The sequence below is a fragment of the Capsicum annuum genome, chromosome 10, assembly GCF_002878395.1.
Source record: "Capsicum annuum cultivar UCD-10X-F1 chromosome 10, UCD10Xv1.1, whole genome shotgun sequence".
NCBI lineage: Eukaryota > Viridiplantae > Streptophyta > Magnoliopsida > Solanales > Solanaceae > Capsicum > Capsicum annuum.
Window position 1 is genome coordinate 14,309,076 of NC_061120.1, and position 19,284 is coordinate 14,328,359.

A 19,284-nucleotide genomic window follows, 5' to 3' on the forward strand; every position below is an offset into this window, starting at 1 on the left:
TTAAGTCAAACCATTAAGCATTTAAACCATCCAATCCTCTTAATAATCTGAATACAACATTCAGATTACCTCACCGTCCTACACAACTTTAAAATGTATTACTTCATTCCAAAGAATACACATAGGAAATAATCCTCTATCACCGGGACAATTTATTAATGAGCGGTTAACTTAAATTTTTCAATAAAAATTTGAATTTAATTGCACAATGTATCTCTAATGTGAGGAACTCGAACACATTTTTCCGACATAAATTGTATAATTTTAATCTCGTGGTCCTTAAATGGCTTATCATACACAAATTTTGTAAAATACAAATTTCCATATATTAGACAATATGATTTAGGATGAACATATTCTAAAAGAAATTAAACTAAAATAAATTAAAAAATATACTCACCTTTTGGTTATTCTATGCTATTAGTATTCCACATCAAAACAGGTTGTACTTCAAGAATTACTTTATAATGTAATGTAAATAGAAAAAAATAAAAAGAAATAAGTAAGTATATATTATCAATACAAAAACAAAGAAAGATGAAGATGAATAAATACGTTTGTTCTTTTATTTTTCTTTACATTATAAAGAAACAAAACAATTAAAAGAAAATTAACCCACGTTATGGCTTATCTATGCACATAAATATTTTTATATATGTGTTTTTCAATTTAAAGTAGGATATTATTTTTCTAATTGATTACAAATAGGAGTGTTTTGCAAACCTAATTTATTGGATTTTTGGATGTAGGTACTCCCTGCCCCCCCCCCCCCCCCCCGCGCCGTGCGGGTCTTTTTCTCCTTGTTGAGGTTGTGGCATATTTGTTAATATCTATTTAAGGAGAAAATTTGGAACCATTACCATAAATTTTGAAATTATTAATTATTAGATATATTTTTTCTTTTCTTATATATCTTGGAACTCTTTAATTATTAATTCTCATGAGATATATTATCCTATATTTTTTTTAATTATATATTTAAAACCCCTCAATTTTTTATTTTTATTTTTTTAGAAAAAAGGTGAAAAAATAATTTTATTTATTGCTAATTTTTTTTAGTGAAGGACAAAAAACTCAAACAATGTTTATAAGATCATTCACATTTTTAATATATTATAGATATAGATATTCTAATATGAGCCTATAAAAGGGTGAGGCCTAAAGCATGTGCTTTAGCAGCTTCATCCATCAGTCGATCTTGCACTCTATATTTTCTAGACTTCACTTTTAAGATTAAACTGAATACATTACTGTTATATTTAACTTAAATCTTGAAAAAGTAAAATCCTATCTTCGCCCTAAGAGTGTTAATTCAAACTCCTTCATTGAAAAATCACATAGTATAAATTATTTTATATAGCTAATTTGTGTGAATTTATGTGATGGAGGAGAATCCATGTTCGACTATAGCGTCATTTAAGACCCCTTTGTTGAAATTACATTACATTATATAGGTAAAATATGTCTTTATGTATATGTATATGTTTATTATATTATATATTGAATTCTCATAGTTTCACGTGTTATATCCTCTTAAAAATATTATTAAATTTCCATAGTAAAATTCGAACTTTATCACTTTATTTTATAATACATATTATTTTAATTTTTGCAATAATTTTTTTCAAATCCAACAACATATTATTATCATAACATAATTTGATCATGCATGGCTATTAAATTTGTCAAGTACGTTATGTTATTCGTCATTAAGATGGACAAAACACATTATTCTAAGAAAGCAACAATACATAAGAAGAACACAAAAATGTACTGTGTATTATTGATCCACTCTCAATTATTGTAGCATAAAGATTCGCATGAACAATAAAATTTCAAATTTATTTTACTTTATTTTATTTTATTTTTGTAATCTTTTTGGGGATTTCTAATCAAGGTTTTACTTTGCAGAACTTCAGTTGCTAAATGGCAAAAATTGAAGACAAATTTATTTTGCTGGCAAAATTTAAAAACCAACTAATTTAAGAAAAAATTCATGCAAATTTAAGAAAAAAATTGATATGGTTTTTATTCGCCATGCCTACATTTTTACTATATTATTTTCTTTAGATGTTAAAAAAAAGTAGATAGTTTCAAAAGCTCCCTACTATTTTAGGTTCATAATACTATCATCCTTGGCATTTATAATATTGCATTTACCTTTTATTTATTTATTTTTAAACGATTTGGAATTGCAGCTTCGTTATTAACTGATTAATTTATGTTATAACACATAGTGCCGCACATATTGGGTCAGGTTGTTTGGGCGTGGCATTATGCTCTATAAACACAGGCATTGCAAGTAACAACAACACTACAACTTTCAATGCCATTGAGAGATCAAGATTAATGTGTTATATTATATGATCTTGTTTTTATGGTTGATGTAAAAATATGGTTCTCAAAGTGCATTGTTTATAGAGTAAATATAGTGTAAGATTGAAGTGTTTTAGATTATATTTAGATCAAGTTCATCAAAAAGAACAAGTTATGAAACAACTTCAACAGTTAATTTAAATCAATATTACATAACAGGAACAATAAATGAAAAAGAACATTTAATACTCTTAAACACAGAACAAAAAGAAAATTATATAGCAAAATATCTAGTAAAAAGTGAAGAAATAAAATCTAATAGTAATATATGTCCAGATCCACTAAAGAGTCTAATAAACATTAAGGATACAGCTGAAAAGGAAATAATAATTGGAGTTAGAACAATAAAAATAGAATTTGAAATAAAGGAAGAAATGTAAAAAGCAGATATAATATTAGGAATAAAATGGTTAAAACAAGTAAAACCATACAATATAGAACATACATAATTATCTATAACATATAATAAAGAAATATTATTCATAAAAAGAGCTTTAACATGATATGAAAATATATGTACTTGTAAAAATAATAGTAGATGAATATAATAGTAGGTATTATACACCTATGATAGATACAGGAGCAGAAATAAACTTATCTAGATACAACTAACATCAAAAGATATGCTTTTAAGAATGCCATTTTTAGATAAATTATACCCACATATAATAACTAAAACAGATTGGTGGTTTACAACCCCATGTAAACAAAAAGTAAGAGCAAAAAGAGTTATTAATAAAATAAGAAAGAAAACTGATTGGATAAAAGCAGTGAAAAAATTACACAAAAATTAAAAAATATAAAAAATACAGAAGACACAGTAGAACTAGGTGTATTTTCAATAAACAAAAGAGAAATAATTATATTTTCAAAAGATAAGGTAGAAATAATAAAGAAAAAATTAAGACAATTATCCAGTGAAGATCCATTAAAAGGATGGGAAAAATATAAAACTACTATAAAAATTGAATTAATAGATAAAAATAGTATAATAACTCAAAAACCATTAACATATAATTTTGACGATTTAAAAGAATTTAAAATGCATATAGATGAATTATTAGAAAAATGGTATATACAAAGAAGCAATAGTAAACATAATAGCCCAGCGTTTATAGTAAATAAACATAGTGAACAAAAAAGAGAAAAAAGTAGAATGGTGATTGACTATAGAAATTTAAATGCAAACACTATGACATACAATTATCCAATACCAAATAAGATATTAAAAATAAGATAAATACAAGGATATAACTACTTTAGTAAATTTGATTGTAAATCAGGATTTTACCACTTAAAGTTAGATGAAAATTCTAAGGAATTAACCGCATTTACGGTACTACAAGGATTGTATAAATAGAACGTATTACCATTTGGATATAAAAATGCACCAGGTAGATATCAACACATTATGGATAGTTATTTTAAACAATTACCTAAATAGATGATATACTACTATATACAAAAACTAAAGAGGAACATTTAAAATTATTAGAACAATTTACAGATATAATAGAAAAATCGAGAATAAGTTTAAGTGAAAAGAAAGTCGAAATTATGAAAACCAGATAGAGTTTTTAGGAATACAAATAGATAAAAGTGAAGTAAAAATGCAACAACATATAGTACAAAAAATAATAAATTCAAAAGTAGAATTAGATACAAAAAAGAAATTACAATCATTTTTAGGATTAGTAAACCAAGTAAGAGAATATGTATCAAAATTAGCAGAAAACCTAAAGCCATTACAGAAAAAATTTAAAAAGGATATAGAATATAATTACAACAAAGAAGATAAAATAAAAAACAAGTTCAGAAAATAAAAATACTTTGTAAAGAGTTACCAAAATTACAATTCCCAGACGAAAATAAAAAATTTATATATATAGTAAAAGCAGATGCTAGTGAATATAGTTATGAAGGAACACTTAAATATAGATATGAAGAAGAAAAATTAGAATATCATTGTAAATACTGCTCAGGTACGTTTAATGAAACAGAAATAAAATGTAAAATAAATAGAAAAGAATTATGTTCATTATATAAATGTTTATTAGCATTTGAGCCATATATTGTATATAAAAAGTTTATTGTACGAATAGATAATACACAGGTACGCTGGTGGTTAACAAAGAAAATACAAAATTCAGTTATAATGAAAGAGATTCGGAGACTAATATTAAATATATTAAATCTTACATTTACAATTGAAGTAATTAGTACTAACAAAAATATTATAGTAGATTACATATCAAGACAAAGTTGCACAGACTGATATAATAGAAGATGATACTATAGAAAAAATACTCAAAACCCTAACTACGCTTTCAATGAAAGTGGACAGTATGGGTAATGAAATAGAAAAGCTAAAGACTAATGAAGTTAAACTGAAGTCCAAAGCTATGAATAAGCTAACTCAGCAGTATGCAGAGCTATGTCGATCGGCGAGAAAGTTTGAACCAAGATAAAAAAGCCTATAACCATATAACTCGAGCATACACAGAAAATATCCACAAAATACAGACTTATCTAAACCTTAAACCCAGAGCCATAGATATCCAAGAACCAAACACAACTATATAACCCAAAAATTACAAGGTTACAATAAGTTAATCGCACTACCAAAAATCAACTCAAGCTTAGTTAAACTTGTTTCAGTTATGGATTATTAAATACCGTATATACCCCTGAAGGAAATGAACTAACAGATATACAAGAATTATATAGAGCATACACCATTTATAAAAGAATAACCAAAGGACATTTATTTTTTTATAAAGTTTTATACTGCACCAGTAGAGATATTATATGACGAGATCAAACCAGTTATACAAATTGTAAAAATAGGATTAACCAGAGATATGATTATACCGGAAGATATTGTCCAGCAGCCAGAGATACCTAAAATCTAGATACCTGATTTTTATGCAAATAAACGACTTATTAGAATAGCTACGATTGTTCAAGAATTAACAAATAATTATATCAATGGAAACCTAATATAGAGCTATTAGTCAAGACATCATCAAATGATTTATTCAAATTCAAGAGAGCTACGACAAACAAATATGGAAGATGCTAGACAGTGGATTCTGACATCACTCAACCCAGAGAAACAACCAACTGCAAGAGCAATTAAGAAGGAATTTATTTCAGAAGAATTATTAAAAAGATATAGCAAGATAATTGGACACAAATACCCAGACCATCAATGTTCGATATGTAATGAAGAAGATAATATTATCCCAGAAGTTCAACTGGAATAGAAGAAGATAAGGACAACAACTGGAAGATACACAACAAGAGATAGAAAAATACGGAGCAATAATGGAAGAGATAAAAGATAAGATATTAAAGTTAAAAGTGACATATGAAGGAATAAGATAACTTCTCTGCGTAAATTATTATGAAGTTTTGATTTTTTTTAGGCCTATTAAATAACCTTTTTGACTTTTAAGATGAAAATTATTATTAGTTTTGTCTTTTTAGATTAGCTTTAAGACTTTTCTACCTTAAGTCTTTTTCTACTGATGTAAAGTTTGACAAATGTAAAGTAGGGATAGAAAAATAGCTTTTTGTAAAGTTATTTTAGGACAGGTGTAAAGATGTAAATAGTTTATGCGTTTTCTTTTAGGCTATAAATATGTAAGTCATTCAGCAAGTTAAAGGCAAGACTTTCATGTGTTGAAAACTAGCCTTCCCTTTTGTACACAAAAAAATTAATGAATATTTAATAAAAAATAGATATATTTCTAAGGAAAAGCTATGGATAAACAAAGCCCAGAATTATAAAATCTATCAGAACAAGTATATTTATTTACGATTATGAATAGCTAAATTCATAAATTCTTGACAATCATGATATGATAAAATAAGTTTATGTTTGTTACTTTATAGTAGAATTATTCGAAGAATAGCATGTTAAGAATTTTATTAGCAAAGTGGAAAAGGAGAAAAATTCCTAAGAACTATGTCATCCTTAAGGTGAAACTGGTGAGGCAAGAAAGCCGTGATAGGGGAGTAGCCAGAGTAGAGGCTTTGTTTAAGGAAAAAGTATCCAAATTACCATGCTAATAGTGACTAAAGAACATGTTATTTAAGAATAATCTAGTATATAGTAATCTAAAATGATCATATTTTGTTATGTGTATGATTGAAGAGAATATTTTGAAAAAAGCATCATATTAAAAATGACTACTTATTTATCTGACGAAATGGTAGATAAATTTAAAATACTTATTTTGTATGTACTGAGGGATATAGAAATTGTAGATATAAGAAAAATCTTGGAAAAAATATTTGATAAATATTTTATGACTAGAATAAATTACATACCACACCTACCTACCTACTCTTACAAATATCTACATGCCAAACCTACACATCAACCATGATAACTTACGTATATTTAGATTATTGGAAAAAGGATATAAAAAATATACAATTAATAGAAAAACTAATGAAAACAAATCTAGAAAAATATATGAGAACTAAAAATATAAAATATATAGAACTCCCTAATGAAAATATACAAGAATTATTAAGATTAAAACAAACAACCAGTAAATATTATGATAAAGCATTTAATAAATTATAAATTATTAAAATCTAACTCCAAGTTATCCAAGTTATTCGTAGAAACCTAAGCATCATATGGACAATATGACAAGCTATATATCTGATGAAATTAAGATACTTGTTTCATATATCATAAAAGACTTAGAAATAGAAGACATAAAGAAAATAATATGGGAAAAAAATATTTTATGAAGAATCGTTAAGTCTAGAATGGTTAGAAGATATGCATGATCTTAGTTTATATTATTCAGATAGTTATTACTCATATAATAATAGTTATTATTCATATTGATATTATGCAGATTAAAAATATTAGAATTTATTAAAAGAGTTACAGAGAAACAAAGTTGGCTATACGAAAAAATTAATTATAGAAATCAGCTTAGAAAAGAAAGAAAACAATTAAAAGAGAGATTAGTTTGGATAGATAAAACCAAGAAACAACTAGAATTAAAAGACAGTTTAGAATATGATTTAGACATAGAATAATTCATAGAAAAAAAAGACAAGATAATTAACGAAATAGATAACCTAGAATTTAATATTAGATATAGTACAATTAGAATAAATTATTACAAAGAAATTTGTCGTATTACAACTACTTCAGGATAAAATGATAAACTATGAATATTTAAAATATTAGAGACAAGATATGGAAGAAATAAGATTAACAAAAATACTTATGAAAGAGAATTTAATTGAATATTTTAGAACAAAAGATATAGAATATTTAGAATACCTTCAAAATAATATATAAGAATTACAAAGAATAAGAGAAAAAACTAAAGAATATTACAGTAAAACATTTAATCAAATACCATTTAATCACCCTCCAACATGAACATCAATAAAACTAAAATAAATAAATTAAAAATAAAAATGTTTAGAAAAGTTAAGAAACATCCACGCACAAATAAAAATAGATCCATTAAAGTTATAATAGATCTATTTAAGTTACCCAAGTTATCCGCACCCCCTACAATTGGTATCAGAGTCTATGCTGTTTAAGTTACAGAAGTAGTATATATTTGGATTTATTTGATTAATTTATTAATTATGATAAAATTAGATTTAGATATCCACCAAAATATTATAAATATTGCTTAGATGAATAACGAACAAAAATTACAAAAATATAAAGAATTAAAATAAATAATATCTGGAAAACGTAAAGAATTAAAAATAGGATAGAAAGACTACAGTATAACATAGTTGTCGGAGTTAGTAAAAACTTAATAAATGCATAAAAGAAAGAAATATCAAATTTAGAATCAACAATAGATAGTCTAAAATATATATATCAACATAACCTATGTACATTTAAATAAAATGAACAAAGAAGAATTTATAATAGATGAAAAAACATATGAAAATCACGAAGGATTAAAAATAAAAATAGTATTCTCAAATTTAGGAAGAAGATATAAGAAAATAGGAGAACATTTATATTTAATGTTAGTAAAAGAAGAATTAAAATTAGAAGATAAGTTGGCAGCCATGGTAAAAATAGAAAGAGAAAACGAAGAAATAGATAGGAAAAAAGAAATAGATAAAATAAAACAACAAACCACAGAAGAAATACGAAAAATAGAAGAAACTAAGAATAATAGGATTGCTGAATTAGAAAAAGAACTACAAATACTAAAAGACTTGTATGAGAAAAGACAGAAAGAAAAAGAAGAAAAGATAAAGAACAAAAATTATTAAACGAGATAAATCAATTTAAAGAAAAATTAGAAATAAAGAATCAGAAACTAGTGAATTAGAAATAAATACAATAGATGCTGAAGAAATAGATAATTATGATTCGGAAGGTAGTGAAACATATACAGAAATTCTAGAAAACATAGGAAAACTAAAAATTAATGAAAAAAAAGAAGTAATTAATAAAGAAAACTTAGAAAATACAAACACAGATATAAATACTCTTAATAAAGAAGACGATGAAAATATAGTACCTAGTACATCAAAAATAAGAAAACCTACTTATTATTATAAATATAAGTTTAAAAAATATAACCTAAAAATTGAATATAACAAATGGAATCCAAAATAAATAATTAATAAAAATTATAACTTTTTAAATTTAGACTGTGTAATAGACACAAATAAGACAATATAATTATGGACAGGATACATGTCAAAACAATTATTAGATGATACTATAGATATAACAAATACAATAGAATATATAGAAAGCACATTAATAGGAACATTAAAATTATGATTTTTAAAGCTAGCCGAAGCAAGTAAAAAGGTATTAAGATCTGATAATAAAACAGAAGGAACATCAACAACTACTAAAATATCACCAACAGAAATATTAAAAAAATATGAAGTAGCTATAAGAAATGAATTTAGCAGTATAACAATACAAGAAGAACAAAATAAAGAAAAACATACAAATAGAAATTTAATGTTAAAATTAGAAATATGTAATATGTGCTATATACATGAATATACGTGCGCATTTAAAGAATATTACTATAAGGGAACATATAATATAGAGGAAAGTAAAGAAATAAGAAGATTATATTTTAGCAAATTACCTGAACCATTTAGTTCAAAAATAATAAAGAGTTGGGATGAAGCAAAAATAGTAGATACCCTAGGAGCAAGAATAAAATTTTTACAACAATGGAATAGAAATCTATGTGAAAAATATAGAGAAGAAATAAAAATGAAAAAAACATTACTAAGAAATTTAGCATGTTGCAAAGATAAAATAACACCTCAATTTGGATATGAAGAAAGATATTATAAGAAAAGAAAAAGACATAAGAAATATAAGAAATACAAAAAATCAAAATATAAATATAAGAAACCAAGAAAAAGATATTATGTAAAAAATTATAAACATAAAAGACCATATAGGAAAAAGAAATCTATAAAAAATGTACTTGTTATAATTGTGGCAAACTAGGACATTTAGCTAGAGATTGTAAAATGCCTAAAAACCATACTTTCGTTAGAAAATTTCACTATTAGATAGGTAAATTAATTACTTTAATGTACATAAGGAGAGTTATATGTTGAATCTATTTGACTATATCGTGCGTTTACTTCTTTATATTTTGACTTCATTATTAAAATTTTTGGCTCGAACGAATGAGAATGGTTCTAAAAAATGGAACTATCCATAAAATCAAAACTGAATTGATATTAATGAGTGGTCCACTCTTAACAATTTAAAAGCAAATCAAACATGCAGAAGAAGATTTCACCTCTGTCTAATCTAATGCCTTATTTCGTGTATGATATATAATTCCTAGTAAATGTCTCCCATGTGGTAAATAATTAAAAAAAAAAAACTAAAAATTTAGTGGTCAATTCTCAATAAGTAAAAATAAGCCCTATGTTAACAAATAATCCAAATATACTTCAACCAAAAAATTAAATTAAAATTTCATTGATCACTTTTCATCTTAGTGTGGCCTATAATATAACTTTTAATTTTTTTTTAACCAAATATTATTCAATATCTTAATTTGTGTGTGGTACATAATTCCTAGTATATATCTCCAATATTATCTGATAAAAAATATTTAAAAAAATAAAATTTTAGTGGTTCACTCTCAACAAGTGAAAAAACAAATCATGTCATAGTCCAAGCATAAAAATTCAAATTTTCCTTGTCACTTTCAATTTTAGTGGTCCATATAGAATAACTTTATTTTTGAAATTTTAAGTATAAATAATATAAATGCCAACCTTTTGGAAGTCCCACTTTTTTAATTACTTTACTCTTTTTCCCTATTAATATATATAATATAGCCAACATGTACATAACATTCTGCGTATATCTTGAAATTTTTATTATATATTTAGGGAGTTGAGATTTTTTATAATATTGAAAACATAAGTTGTGTATTTGTGTAATTTTTAGAAATTTTAATCAAATAATTTCTACTGCCCTAATTCATGTATGGTAAATAATTCCTATTATGTATCTCAAAAATGTGGTAAATAATGAGAATTAAGAAATAAAACTTTAATCGTCCACACTCGGAAAACAACCCACATTAACAAGAAGTTCAATGAATACAATATAATTAAATCATACAAATTCAAATTTCATTTATTACTTGCAACCATAGTTTTTCAAAATAATATTCTTTTTTATTTTAACAAAATATTAACTAACGCCTTTATTTGTGTGTGATAAGTCATTCCTAGTATAATATCTCCAATATATGATACATGAGATTTTTTCATAACTAAAAAACAAAAGCTTAGTCGTCCTCTCTTAATAAGTGAAAACAACCCCTACATAAAAAAATAATTCAATATAATTCAACCATAAAAATTCAACTTTCATTTATCTCTTTCAATTTTATTGCTCGGTAGTATAACATCTTTTTTAAATATTTTTAATCAAATGTTATCTAATTCCTTAATTTGTGTGTTGTACAAATTCCAAATTTATATCTCCAACATATATGAAAAATAATATTAAAAAATAAAAATTTAGTGCTCCACTCTCAACACGTGAACACAAATCCTATATACACAAATAATCCATAATTTCTATCTCCAATATATTTGGAGAATAAGATTAAAAATAAAAGTTTAGTGGTCTACTCTGAACACGTGATCCTATATGCACAAATAATTCAACCATAAAATTTCAAAATTCATTTATCACTTTTAATTTAATGCTAGTTTAACCGCACGTGTTTTGCACGTGTAACAATTGATTATTTAAAATTAAAGAATTTTATTTATAGCAGAGAATTTTAATGAAATGTAAAAGTTTAAATCACTTTTCAAAGATTCTTCACACTTTAATATAATAATCTAAACATAAAATTCTTCGCACCTTAATATAATAATGTAAATATAAACATATATATTTTTCATCAGAAGTTTCAATTGGTTGATGGGTATCACTTTTGCGTTTGTCATGCAGTACATCTTTCCCTTGTTGCCAGAGGCTAAAGAGATATGCATCAATTTAAACCATATTTGTGGTACAATTATTTTTCTTTTTTTCTATATTTAAAATATTTCCTTATTTTTAAAGTCAAATTTTTACAAAGTCATTGATCACATTCTTATTACGTACTTAAAACTTTTAAATTTTGATATTCCTTAAATATTTCTTATTCTAACGCTTTTATATTTATTTCTAGATTTTTCAAATCTTCTTAAAGTTAAATTTAGTTGATTTAGAATTTTTAAATTAAGGAAAGATTTTATCATAAATATATTTAATTATTTTTTAACTCTTAAATATTAGAAAAATATAGTAAAAAAATAATTTTGTCTAAAGGAAAAACTTTTAATAAATGATAAAAAGTTCTAACATTTCTAAGATCCTTCACACTTTTAATATATTACAAATTATTGAAAAATAACCTATAGACAATTATATCCATTTCACTTGTGAATACCCTATTTCACAAAACAAAAAAAAAAAATTGAAATGGTTTTTTCGTGATCATGTATTATTCAGATCAAATACAAACATGAGTATATTAGTAATGAGAGATGGTGAATTATTATCCACTAATTGAATCAGACATAAAAGCAGATGCTACAGTAGAACAATGCACAACTTGATTCGTTGATTTGTTAACATAAGACAAACATAAATATGACAACAAAATATTTCTTTTGTGTATTACTTTTCCTTACCTAGTTAGTAATATTTCTTTAATTTCTAAACATTTTACTAAGCAATAATTTATAATATTTAACTTGTCGAAATATTATAATTATAATTTTGTTAAAGTACTTAATAATGTATTTTACTCATGCTAGAAGCCTAACGAATATCACAAATAACTTTTGTTTGTTTTTATCTTATTTTCCAACATATTTAAGATATATGATAGAAATTATATACCATACACAAATTATGAAGTTAGGTAATATCTGGTTAAAATTTAATAATGTTATTCGTATGATTAACAAACCAACTGACACAATTTATTTGTATTCATGGCATATAAGCCTCTTCATGGGAGAAAGTGCTTCCTAATAAAGGTATTTCATTTTTAATGGAGTAAATGCATTGGTTTCACCCTAAACTATAAACGAAATTGTTGAGACGCACTCCAACTTAAAGGAGGTCCTATTATCCGTCTAGACTAATTAAAATTGTATTTTTGGCAACCTTAAGTGCCTAAGAGGCACATACATGTGCCTACGTGGACCTTCAGTATGTTGATTCACTCAATGTGCCACGCATGTGCCACGTAGGTCTTAAGGTTGCCAAAAATATGGTTTTAATTAGTTCAGGGGTAATAGGACCCCCTTTAAGTTGGAGTGTGTCTCACCAATTTCGTTTATAGTTCAGGATAAAAATAGTACATTTTCTCTTTTTTATATTTTAACTCGAGATTTTTTGTTATTTTGGTTGAACTAGTATTTAATCCATTAACTTTGTCATATCTACGGGGCCGGAGGTAGAATATTACTTACGAATTCGGACAAATTCAAAAGTTCTTACTTAAACTTTGTATTGATAAGCTATAGTTTTGATGACAGTTTTGAATTCATAAATGATAAAGTCCTAGATTTATTGTATATACTGGCCCAAAGTGTTTTTAATTTCTTACTTGTATCCTTTCTTAATCTTTATTACTGTCTCTTGTTAGATACAAAGTTAGTTTGATGCTACAAGGAGTTTAAGAAAAAAGAAAAACATTTGAAACTTAATAAGGCTAAAATAAGAAATTTGAAAAATTTGTTGCGGAGGTATTTGTAGTGGAGGTGAACTCTTCTACATGCTTGATATGATTCCTTTTAATTGTTGAGAGGATGGACCAGTGGCCCCTGATGAATTCTCCACATTTTTTATTTGATTTTTACTTGTTGAAAATGGACCACTCATATCAATATTTTTTTGATCTTACATATCTTTCCTTTTTTAGAACCTTTCGTATTTGATCGAGCGGAGCCAAAGATTTTAATAAAAGAGTCAAAATATAAAAAGGTAAACTCACAATGAAGTCAAGAAGACACGGTGTGTATATATACACACACATAAAAGTAATAGTTCTATCTATTTATATATAGTATAATTTTCTCATAAAAGGGTCTCAAATGGCACATCTTGGACAACGATAGGTCTGCCACTGATTAGAACAAAAATTCTCCAATCACACAAATACACAGAGCTTATCTACATGTTGAACGTTGATTTTACACTATATGTTACCTCTATAAAGAGTGCACTTTGAGGACCTTATTTTCACCTCAACCAAAATAACAAAGATCATATAATATCTCACTATTCCTCTCTGAATGTCATTGAAAGTTGTAATGGTGTTGTTCCTTGCAATGCTTCTGTTCACATATAAATGTTATGGCCGAAGAACGCGACACACTATGCCCGACATTATGTGTACTAAGGTGCCAAAAAAGGCCTGTGTGCCTAACTAGGTGCCTTCTCGATTGCGTTATAATTGGAAACACGGATGAATCAACTGACACTGAAGTCACAACTCGAAACCATGCATGTAATGTTGGATGTTCTCTTGGACATTGTTCCAAATTTCTCGTCCAATATGGTAACTAACACTCCCTCTCTCGCCTTGTTACTTGTGCTTTTGCAATAGACAAGGGCAACTCAATAAAAAATTGGTGCATAAAGACAAACATTGATATAAGACACCTTAAACATGTATAGACTTAGTTGAGTTGGTCGTTCGTTTCCAAAATTTGTTTCATAACATTGATAAAATAAACGTCGATCCAACATGAGTAAAATAAACACGCTCCACATGAATTCACCATTCCCAGTGATATCCGGCAAGTGAGATCTAGGATGGGTAAAGCGTGTTGGGTTTAATTGGTATGAATGAAAAATGAAGGGACACAACCCTTCGAGGAAAAGACACACTATTTTGGAAAAGGGGTGACTGTTCGGTCAGTTGTGACTATTAAAAAAAGACGTGTTGTTTTGGAATGGATAGGCATGACTATTCCGAAGTAATACACCTTTCCGATGAACCATTGCTTCCTTTCTGAAGAGGCACTTCATGGATATATAAACCCGCATTTTTTCCACAGGTTTAGTATGAAAATTTCTGCATAAAAAAAATATTTCTCTTGCTTCTAAAAACTCCGTGTGATCATCTCCTGTTGAGTGAGTTCGAAGAAAACCAGAAAGTTTGAGGTACCACTACATTCTGGTTGTGAAGCCATTTTATCTTGGGAGAAAAATTCCGCAACCTCGGTACTTGAGGAAAATTATTTCCTTAAGGACACTCTGTGAATTCGGAGGACTTGGGTTATTCTGCTTCATCTTTTTCTTTAAAATAAAATAACACATTTCTTTATTAGTTCATATTGAACTTGTGTTGAAAAACTTCATAAGTGTTCTTGATTTAATTTTGAACTTGTGTTGAAGTTGTTTTGACATAATACAAATTTTGTATCCAAAACAACAATCTTAAGGAAATAATTGAAAAATTTTTTTTCCTTGTTTGGTGAAATTTTCTTTTCGCTAAAGTCTTTTTTTTCATAATTTGTATTGTTTGATTTCTGGAGATTAACGCTTTAAACTTTTTACTCCGTTTGAACTTAACAAGTGATTTGAATAAATAAAACCTTCATCACAAGTTAAAGGTCATTCGGTTAACGATTGAAAGACATAAAAACTTTATTATTAAACTAGAAACAAGTAGTATTTATAAGTTGCTACGAACTTGTAATAAGTATAATTTTATACTAAAGTTGTCTGTCTTTTTGTGACATGAAAGATGACTACAGAAGGTCATGTTGATGGTGTGACAAGTGTGATAGAAACTAATGTTGCCACAACTAGTCGCACAAATGCGCTACCCGCTATGGCACTAGCGGAAAAGCCCAAAATTTTTTTTGGAGTTGATTTCAAGAGGTGGCAACAAAAGATGTTCTTCTATTTAACAACCTTATGTCTTCAAAGGTTTATTTCAGAAGATACTCCAGAAGTGCCTGGAGCGATTCGTTGTAACAGAGGCGTGGAAACATTCTGTTTTTCTATGTAGGAATTAAATCCTAAGAGGCCTCCAGATGACTTATACAACGTCTACAGCATAATGAAGACATCTAAAGAATTGTGGAATGCGCTGGAAAAAAAATACAAAACTAAAGATGCGGGAACCAAGAAGTTCTATGTTGCGCGATTCTTAGAGTACAAAATGATCGACAACAAGACTGTCGTTTCTCAAGTACAGGAGTTGCAAGTCATCATCCAAGATCTCCTTGTAGAGGGTAGAAATTTAATGAATACTTTATTTGAACATGTTAAAAATGTTCTTAATGTTCACATAAACTTTGTTGTAGGTTTGGTTATGAATGAGGAATTTCAAGTACCTGTGAGAATTGAGAAGTTGTCACTTTTGTGGAAGGACTTCAAGAATTACTTGAAACACAAACGAAAGGAGATGACAGTCAAAGACCTCATTGTTAGGCTGCGCATTGAAGAAGACAATAAAGCCACAGAGAGGAGGTCTAAAGGAAATTCTTCAATGAATTAAGCTAACATTGTAGAAGACGACCCCAATAACTCAAATAAGCAGAAGAAAGCTAGACAACAAAGAAACCAGCCTAAGAAAAAATTCAAAGAAAAATGCTTTAATTGTGGCAAGATTGACCACAAGTCTACAGATTGTCATGCCCCAAAGAAACACAAAAAGAAGAATCAAGCAAATATGGACGAATTCAAGAACAAAATGGACGATCTATGTTCCATGCTTTTGGAATGTAATTTGGTGGGAAATCCTAAAGAATGGTGGATGGATTCTGGTGCCACCCACCACGTTTGTGCAATAAAGAGTTGTTTGCTATATTTTCTCCGACTCAAGGTAAAGAGAAAATCTATATGACAAACTCCACAGCTGCAAAAGTTGAAGGAACAGGAAAGGTCTATCTGAAAATGACATCAGGCAAAGTGTTAACTCTTAACAATGTCCTGTAGATACCGGAGTTAAGAAAGAACTTGATTTTCGTATCACTTCTTGATAAAAATAAATACAAATATGTATTTGTTTCCAAAAAATTGTACTTACTAAAGGAGAAGTTTACGTAGGAAAAAGGCTACCTCACCGAGGGTCTATTTAAGAGGAATGTAATGAATATTGAAATCAATAAAGGTTCTATTTCTTCTTACTTGCTTGATTCTAATGAGTTGTGGCATGAAATATTAGGACATGTCAACTACAAAAAATTGCAAAAACTGATTAAATTAGAAGTTTTGCCAAACTTTGAGTGTAACAAATCAAAATGTCAAACGTGTGTGGAATCAAAGTATGATGAACATCCGTATAAGTATTTTGAAAGGAATTTCAATCCCTTAGACTTAATCCACACTGACATTTGTGATGTGAAGTCAACACTATCTCGTGGTGGTAAAAAATATTTTATAACTTTTATTGACGATTGCACTAGGTATTGTTTTGTCTATTTGCTAAACAGTAAGGAAGAAACACTAGATGCGTTTAGGCAATATAAAACAGAAGTTAAAAATCAGATAGAGAAAAAGATCAACACGATAAGAAGTGATAGGGGCAGAGAATATGAATCTCCCTTTGCTGAAATATGTGTAGAGAATGAAATTGTTCATAAAATTATGGCCCCGTATACACCTCGATCTAATGGAATTGTGGAAAGGAAAACCCAACCTTAAAGGCAATGATGAATACCTTACTAATAAGTTCATGTGTACCGCAAAACTTATAGGAAGGAGCTATCCTTACAACTAATCAAATATTTAATAGAGTGCGCCACAGTAAGACACTATCAGTTATGTATAAAAAACGAAATGGAAGGAAACCCAACTTGAAATATTTTAAAGTGTGGGGGTGTCGAGCGAAGATCTAAGTTCTTATGCCTAAAAGGATAAAGATTGAACCTAAGACAGCGGACTGCGTGTACATAGGATATGCTAAAAGTAGTAAAGCATATCAATTTTTGGTTCATAAATCTGAACATCTGGATATCAATGAAAATATAGTAATTGAATCAGACAATGCTGAATTTTTTGAATACATTTATCTGTATAAAATTAGAAATGAACAGTCTAGTGGGGGGTCTAAACGACCTCGAGATAAACCAAGTAAGGATGTACATAATGATAAGACTTTAAGATGTAGTACACGTCAAAGAATGTCAACTTTATTTGGATCGGATTCTGTAACATTTCTCTTAAAAAATGAGCCTCATACATTTAAAAAAGCGATGTCATTGTCAGACTCATCAATTTGGAAAGAGGCGGTCAATAGTGAGATTGATTCAATCTTAAGAAACTATACATGGAAGTTGGTTGATCTTTCTTTAGGAAATAAACCTTTATGTTCTAAATGGATTGAAAGCAAATGGTACTATTGACAAATACAGGGCAAGACTTATAGTAAAAGGCTTCAAATAGAAAAAAGGCCTTGATTACTTTGATACATACTTACCAGTAACAAGGATAATGTCAATTCGGATGTAAATTTCCTTGACGGTGGTATATGGTCTTGAAATCCATCAAATGGATGTGAAAACAACATTCCTAAATGGAGAATTGAAGGAGAAAATTTACATGGAACAACCCAAGAATTTTGGTGGTTCCTGGTAAAGAAAAGAAGGTGTGAAAGCTGGTTAAGTCACTTTTTGGACTAAAACAAGAACCTAAACAGTGGCATACAACTTTTGACCAAATCATGTTGGTAAATGGGTTCAATATAAATGAATATGATAAATATTTTTACATTAAAGACACTTCAAATCATAAGGTCATTGTTTGTTTGTACGTTGATGATATGTTGATCATTAGTAGAGACATTTCTGACATAAATGCTACGAAATGAATGCTTGAGAGCAAGTTTGATATGAAAGACCTTGAAGTTGCGGACGTGATCTTAGAAATAAGAATCCATAGAACTCCACAAGGTTTGGCATTATCATAGTCTCATTACATCAAAAAGGTACTTGATAAATTCAAGTATTTAGAATTTGGTATTGCCAAAAATCCATTGGATATGAGCTTTGCACTTCAAAAGAATAAAGGTGAAAGTGACTCACAGTTAGACTATGCAAGAGTGTGGAGATATGTAATGTATATCATGAATTGTACATGGCCAGACATAGCATGTGCTATTATTAAGTTGATACGATACACGAGTAATCCCAATAAAATTTATTGGATGGCAATTAAAAGAGTTTTGGTGTATCTTAAATACACTCAAGACTATGCTTTGCATTACAGTAAATATCTAGCGGTACTTGAAGGATATAGTGATACCAATTAGATCACCGAATCGAATAAAGTAAAATCCATGAGTGGATACATATTTACTATATGTGGAGGATCAGTCTCTTGGAAATCATTCAAACAGATATGTATTTCTTGCTCTA

At 27.7% G+C, this 19,284-nt stretch overlaps 1 pseudogene; it reads left to right on the forward strand.

Annotated features, from left to right (window-relative positions):
- Window positions 1–13,969: 13,969 nt before the first annotated feature.
- Window positions 13,970–19,284, forward strand: part of LOC107845789 — a 19,506-nt pseudogene continuing 14,191 nt past the window's right edge.